At 38.5% G+C, this 8,170-nt stretch overlaps 1 long non-coding RNA gene across 1 annotated transcript; it reads right to left on the minus strand.

Moving 5' to 3' along the window:
- Positions 1-1,162: 1,162 nt before the first annotated feature.
- Positions 1,163-7,525, minus strand: LOC148126038 (uncharacterized). Its single transcript, XR_015742547.1, has 3 exons — positions 7,366-7,525; positions 4,132-4,260; positions 1,163-2,570 (listed from the first exon to the last, which is right to left on the minus strand). It is a non-coding gene; the product is annotated as an uncharacterized LOC148126038 (long non-coding RNA).
- Between the last annotated feature and the right edge of the window lie 645 nt (positions 7,526-8,170).

Below are 8,170 nucleotides of genomic sequence, written 5' to 3' on the forward strand. Positions count from 1 at the left end.
CGGCCTCCCAGACACCATTGTGTCGGATAACGGTCCTCAATTTATGTCCACAGACTTTAGCCGGTATGTCACCAACCTAGGCATCCGGCACATCCTAACGGCTCCCTTTCACCCCTCGAGCAATGGGTTGGCTGAACGAGCAGTCAGAACAACCAAAGAGGCCCTCGCCAGGTTCTCCCAAGATGACTGGCATTCCAGACTATCTAGATTCCTTATAAGCCAACACTCGACCCGTGCACGGTCACAAACAAGTCACCGGCAGAGCTACTGATGGGCAGGCGCTTAAGGACAATACTAGACAGGCTGCACCCTCACTACTGCCCAGATACACCCATTGGGTCTAACAGTAGGGTCAGGAGTTTTGTCTTACAGGATCAAGTCTTCGCCAGAAATTACGCGGGAGACCCGTTGTGGGTACCTGGCAAGATCGTGGCCATCACGGGGCCCAGGTCGTACCACGTCCAGTTAGAAGATGGGCGCATTTGGCGGAGGCACCTGGATCAGTTGCGGAGCCGGCAGATCGAGCACGCCACCACCGACCCAGAGACCACAGCAACATTCCAGGCACCGCATCTGGTACCTAGCTGGGACATTCAGAATAACCTGCCTCCGCCAACCGAACCGAGAGAGCAGACGGCTGACCGCGACCATCCTACAGAATCAACATCCATCCCCAGCAGCTCCCCTACCGCCGGGAGACACGCAGCGACTCGACAACCCGGCCGGCGACCGGCGAGCAAGGTCGGGTGGCTGGACAGCTACTAAGGGACCAAATCCCGCTGTCCCGAACTCTGTGCCACCCGCTCCTGCACCCGAACTAAGACGATCAGAGCGGCAACACAAACCGCCTTCATACCTTAAAGACTATTCATGTTCGTATCTGGGGGAAGGGGTGTTATGTCCTTGGGGCTGACACCAGTTCTCCATCAGGTCCGCAATTCCTACGGGGGCGTTCTTAGTCCCCATTGGCTGGCTCCCTTCGACAGTCAGCTATAAAAGCCGGCTGCTAGGTTGAGCCAGCTGCTGTTCGCTGGTAGGTCTGCTGTTAGCTGCAGACGCGACAGCCCCCTTTATTCCCATGAATAAAGCGTGTGTTATGACTGAAGCTCTGGTGTGGCCTCCCTTCTTTCCGAACTTAACAGTACACATACAGTGAGCTCTGTGGTTTGAAAGCCTCTTATTTTTTGTTTCTTATATCATATATAAACCTCAGGATAACAGTATCTTCTTTTGTTCTTCAATGGAATGTAGTCACAGGAAAAAAAACTTTTGAATACCAAAAGAACAAGGACTCCAATTAATGGCACATCAGGTCAAATGAATTATAATTGTGGCAAAGCCATGATTTATTTAAACAAAGGTGGCATCATTGGCCCAAATTTATTTTGGAGACATAATAGTATCTTTAAAATCTCACTGCCAGCATTCCCAAATGGTACATATTGTCTTGTTATTTTGAAATACTAATGTTGTTTCTCTTACTTTTCCTGATAACAGAGCATCAGGGAAATACGAAGAGGGGTGTTCTTATATTCCATCTTCAGAGGACAATCTGATCAATGGTTAAAATTTAAAAAATGTTTATTTTGTAATAGCATTATATTAACATGAAACTTCCTTCTCCCATTTTATTTGTCAATTGAAAAAAAAAAGTTATAAATGCAATCTATCAGACTGAACTGTTGAACTGAACTGTTACTATATTACCCAGCTGAATTAATTGTAGATTTGAGAATGGGGAAAAACTCATACACCGCCCTGAACAGGAATTGGCTGTTTTGTGGGCATTGTGCCTCAAAATCTTTATATTGTTCCAAATGACTTGACAATTAAAGGCCATTCCAAATTGGACACGATAATAAAATCAACTGCAGATATTTCCTGTCAACACTTATAATAGGGAGACTTGCAGTTTTGACATGGAAAATAGATGGCTTTATAAATTAGAGTAATGAATGAATGAATGAACAAACCAACAAATGAAAGAATACATAAATTACATATATGAATACAGATAGTATGATTTCATAGTGCTTTAGACATTTCATTTGTTTTATTCATTAATTCTGAAGTTTGTCCTGATCTTTCCTCCAAGTAGGAAAGTATGTGTGATTTTCATGATGTCATCAGACCTTGGTTCCAAATCTTCATAACTAAGCCAGACATAAATATAAATGAAGTGTTTCTGAAAGGGAAACTTTGGACTACAAGAGAGACAGTATGCTTCTCTTACAGCGACTATGTTTTAATTCTTTAGACATAAAGAGCATATTTACTCCATAATTTCAAATTTTAATGTGGAATGTTTTTCAACTGATTCATATTTATATACCAAATTTGCCCTAGTGGTCAGAAAGCTTTAAACTTTCATTACATTTGAGACCTTCTTACAGTAATCAAAACGGTTATCTGTTGCTGGATGAATTGTCTGAAAAATATTTTCAGGCATCATAGAATGATTTCTTTTCAAAAGATGCTTGAGTGAATTTAAGCTAAAGGCCTGGTCATGTCATTTTTTTTCCTTCTCTTTCAGGATGTTCTTTGATACATTAATACACTTGGAGATTATTCTGTTGGGAAAAAAGGGAGAAAAAACTTCTGATTAATAGAGAAAATGAGATTTTAGGTTCAACTTTCCCCCTAAAGTGTCTCTACATGTCTTGATACAATGCACAAAAGACGAATAAAAACCTATGGCCACAGAGATATTAGAAACAGAACCTAAGCATGCATAGAAATTCCCATTTGCTAGTTTGCATACATGTACAGGCAATGCCAGCATACTATAGCTGCTTTCCCAACTTCTGATGATTCATTCCTCTTTTTCTCTCACCTGAATTTATATTTGCCCATTTATTGCAATTTTTACTAGTGGTAAATGATACAGTACTTGGTTTTCCCCAACCTCTTGTCTCCCTTACATTTTTGAATGAAATGAAATTAGAACTTTCATCCCCTTTAGCTAACATGGTGTTGTGGCCCACTGTCAGCTGGCAGAACTGTCAGCAGAGTCGGACAGTAGTGGGGATGTTGGGGAGGAACCTGGGCCAGTCCTGGAGGCTATGGAAGGCTCAGATGAGGGCTCTGTGTCAGAGGCAGAGAAGGGGCCAGGGCAGGCTGGCAGTCATCAGCTGCCTTTGGGCTCGGACAGCAGTGAAGTGGGGTAGTTTCTGGAACCAGTTCCAGCCTGTGCATGCGCAGAGCTGCCAAAAGGAAGGCACAATTAAGAACTCAGAGTCAATGTGGGAGTAAGGCCACAGGTGGATGATGAACGGCCCCTCCCATTAGGATTAAAAGAGAAACAAAAGTGGGGGGAGGGCTTTTGCAGAAAACAACTTGCTCATTCAGTCATCTGTTCTTTCCAGCCTCGTGAAGATTTGCTTGTAAAACCCAGCCCTTCCCTGTTAGCACTGAGTGTGGAATTTTACCTGGCAGTTTCAGGATTGATAAAGGTCTGAGCTAATTAGTATACCTTTGCAAGACTGTTTGCGAAGCCATTGGCTGACCGTGAATGAAATAAATTCACATTAATGTAATAAAAGAGGTTTTTGCTGGGACTCAGAACTTAGTGCTTTTGGGGGAGAACAGAGATGCTGATATTCTCCAGTTCTCACCTTATTCCCTTTCTCCTTTCCTGTCTTTATTTAAAAAAATTTATTTAATAAGGGTTGCTTTAATAGTTATCACACCTTCTATACTAATCATTTCCAATACAATATTTTATTATTTTAGTAGTCCAAGTCATAATTGTCTATTTCCCTGGTACATTTGTTTAATGTACAAAAAGTTTATATTTCTGTTTAATGTTGTTTGTTATAAGCTGAACGCTGAGTTTTGTCTGTGTTTGTTTTTGTGCTTTCAAGTCAGTGTTGACTCCTGGTGATTGCCGCAGTTGTTCCTGCAATTTTCTTGGCAAGATTTCAGAAGTGGTTTGCTACTGCTGGCTTACTAGAATTGGCAGAGAGTGACTATCTTTAGGTCATCTAGATGGCATCATGCCTAGACTAGACTCACAGTATCTTGGTTTTGGTCTGATGCATTAATCAAAATGGCTCTCAACACACTGAGTAAATACATTTCCCCCTCTTTTTGTGTAGTTTTTCAAAGTATAAAATGAATATTTTTAGATACCTTCTACCAGATCTACACAATGTTTCACACACTGATATAGGCAGCAAATCTGGATTCCTTTGCAATCAGAGTTAATTTCACATTCATTAGGTTCAGCATGTTTGCATAGGTAGGTGTCTTGTTTCTGTTCTGTAATTGAAAGATGCGATAGCATAATAAATTGTTTCCAGGAGGGATGCATATTGGCACTTAAATTTCTACTCTTTTCATTTCCTCATTGTCCAACATAATTCTAAGCTTTAAAAATTACCAGTAATATAAAATGTACATTTAAAAATGCACTTAGGAAAATTTACTTTAAAAAATATGTCGCTTTAGTTATATGATTCTATAAACTGCATAGCCTTAAATAAAGTGAAAAAATATGTATTTTTTCAAAATGAGAATAATTTATTATTGAATAAATATACAATAATACCATATTGAAAAATAAAGAAACAAATAAAACAGACCTACCAAAACAATTGGGAATAAATTCTAAAAATCTTATTTATTAAGAGAAGGGAATATACCCTCTGGAATCTATCCTCCTTCATGGGGCTGAAAAAGTTGGGAATTTGAAAACCGAAGGCCTATTGCACGGGAGGATTTTCATAACAATATCTTCGCATGGAAGGATGGAAAACGGGGAGGTTTTAGAACTGTAGAGAAATGTGTATAGAGTGAAATGATTATACCTACAACCTCTGCCATTTTGTAACTAAGCAATGTTCAATCTGCCCTTTAGAATTTCATCTAAATATTCTTCTTCATTAGGTAAGAAGAGATTGGACAACTATTTGTATGAAATGACCAGGGGGTTGGACTAGAAGATCCCCAAGGTCTCTTCCAATGCTATTATTCTGTAAAAATGAAAGCAATGTCTTTGTCAAACACCGTATAACATATTGTATAAGATAAGCTAACAATATTCCTCTTTCCTGGCTTAAGCCACTCCTGGATTCTTACTGTTTCTACCCTGTCCCATTTCTCCAAATAGTTCAAAAAACAGCCCATAACAATTTTTACATCTGTTGAGCTCAAAATATCAAAAACATGTGGAGATCATGTATTCTCTCCAACTGCCCAATAGAAGAGAAGAAAAAAAGCATTTAGTTAATATTATTTGTCAGGCATCTGAAATTCTGAATATAGTAGTTGCAAACAGAAAGAGTGGTAAGGTCACCTTTTTCTGAACAGAAGAAGCTTCTTGGATGAGAAACGAAATGTCTCCAAGGAAAAAAACAGTCCAGTTGCCTTTTGAAAAAAACACCTTTGGGTCACCTTTTCTTCACTGTAATTAGCAGGCCATGTAGGTTGAGATGGCAAAAACAAACAAACAACCTCATGGCAGCATATTGACAACTTTTCACTTTTATGGTTGCATACTATTGTGAGAATTGGAATACGGGTGAATGAGGATAATAAATAATGCCCTGAAGCTTTCCATGCTGCTTATTTTGTACTTATATATAGCAAATAATATAAAGCAAGAGGTCCCACTAGTAGGAAAATAAGCTGATTATAAGATGCAGCAATGCAAAGGAAATTTAAAAAAAAAAACTTGTTCTAGGGAGTAACTTTATTTTTCTTGCAGGAAGAGCCCATATCATATCTCAGCAATCACCATTCCTGTCAAACGCTTTGTTCAAGAGAATATTGCAAACTTGTTGGATATTTGTATATTAATCCCATCAACCTCATCCCTCGTTTATGGATACTTGAAAATTGTATACATTTGCATAAATAGGGCAAAAAAGATAGGTTCCTTCAAATAAGATTATAAATACTTAAGGATTAGATGATGGCTTTCAAAAATACATTGAGGAAAGGTTTAAAACAAGTGTATAGAGCAGTCTTCCTGAACCTACTACCCTTCAAACATGCTAGAAGAATTTCCTAAATTCCCAAGTAACAGCCATGGTATAATGTTACCAGTCTGCAAATCATTGCATTTCATGAAGTCCTTTCCTTGGTTATGTTCTTTTAAAGCTGCCAATAACTGCACTCTAGATTATAATCTGTAGTACTGTATATTATGTAGACTACCATAGTCTACATTATATAAGTGTCATGTAGACTCCCATCGTCTACATAATATACATTATTTGTCTATACTCATTTTAGCATTGGAGGAGCGTATGTAATGGATTAACCACCACTACTTATCTTTAATACATGATGCAGTGTGTTCTTCTGTCCATTTCCGTAGAATGCTATTTAAGTGAAAACATACCTGCATGTGCTTTACCCAATGTTTGTGTCATATCTGAGAGAAGAACTAGGAGACCTACAAGAATGACACTTGGTATCTTCATGGTAATAGCAAATCTTAGATCTAATCATTTTCAAGCATTAAACTGGCATCTATATTACCTAGAAGAACTATGCTAGGAAAAGATAGTGTCTTCTCTCATCCTCATACCTAGCATTTTCTCTTTGTGAAGTTGAGCTGACCTGTATTTTCAGTCTGCTTGTACATTGCAGATGACTGCTTTAACTCATTTTCATTTCTTCATCATACTGGAAGATGTCTGGGATCCCACTGATAATTGCATTTATTATATACATTTATTTAAGAATTGCAAATTTGATTGGATCAGATTAAAATATGAACTTGTTTAGTTGCAGAAGTAATAAGAAAAAAAAAGCAAAGTGTGCGTGTGTGTGTGGGAGGATAAAATTAGAACTGCATATCAGTTCAATGAAATATAGAGGCCAGGCAGGGTTAAATACAAAACTCCATATTAGAAAAAGAGCAACAAGCAAAATCAGAGTCTAGATACAGTTCAGGGAGTCAAGTATCAAGAGACTCAAAATTAATGCTTAGAACAACCAAGTATGTGTATAGTCAGTCCCAATGAATTCACTATAGAAGGAAAGCTTCTTTGTTGAAGATTATGGATGATAGACTACCACACTGATTAATTGAGAGTTGGTAGACGGATTTAAAAATTAAATTTAAAAAAAATCACAGTTTAGGGCTGAAAGATTGACTGGACCAAAGTAACGCAGTTGGTTTCTATGCCTAAGGGAGAACTAGAACTTGGATCTTCCTGTTCTAATCTAGCATCTTGACCACAACACCTCACCAACTGTCCACTAGATGGGTATGTCAGTTCATAAATGCCATTCCAGCACTGACACACAAAATAGAGGATTTAAAAGACATAAAGTTTAGCCCACTGCTTTCCAGCTAAGAATCAGGATTATCTGGAAAAAACATTCTCTCCATATATAACCAAAACTCCTTACCTCTGAGAAACACTATACTTATAAGAAGGTATTTTGCTCAGCCATGTACTTCACTGTTTATTCTTACACTTATGAACTTCCTGAACTCTTAAAACTTCTGTGTCCTCTGTTATGTTGTGGGAAAGACGACTCGAGACCAGTTAATCTTCAGTTGTCTTTATTTTACTTTCTGGAACTGAGCAACAACAGAGCCATGGCAGCCTCTTTTATAGCGGCTGCTCGGGGCTCTTGGCCAATGACGGCTATTCGATTTTCCCGCCGTCAGCCGAACCAATCAGAACGGAAAATTCAAACATTCAAATATATAACATCCTCAAAATCATGTTCAGAGTTTTGTGGATTAGATACTTCCTTATCCTGAAATTGGCAGAAAACTATATTGGTATGAAGTGCCATCTCCATTTCCAATCCACAGTCTTCATTGGTTTTTAAAAACTCACAAGTATCTCAGGAGGGGATAACAATGCAAATTGATTTTATACTCCTAAAGGGGAAATATTGCTTTAACACTGCTATAGCTATAGTTTCACTAATAGAATGGGGATGAGATGAAGGCAATGGCCTGGAGGTATAATGTTTGCCAGGGCATGTTTGTGCTTTGGTGATGAGTTAAAGAGAAAAGTCCAGAATTCTAGTTCCATCTAGTGTAGGAGGAAGGCATAATTGTGTATTAAGGTTGGCATCTGATGGGCACCCAACTTTATATATTTTGATGCTGTCAATTTTGAATTTATTCTTTTTGAGAGGTTTGCTTTTTATTAATGCTGGATTGTTGTATGTCACCTAGAGTTACTTTCTATGAGGT

The sequence above is a fragment of the Pseudonaja textilis genome, chromosome 3 (genome assembly GCF_049901715.1).
Source record: "Pseudonaja textilis isolate UNSWEBS1 chromosome 3, rPseTex1.2, whole genome shotgun sequence".
Classification (NCBI taxonomy): Eukaryota; Metazoa; Chordata; class Lepidosauria; order Squamata; family Elapidae; genus Pseudonaja; species Pseudonaja textilis.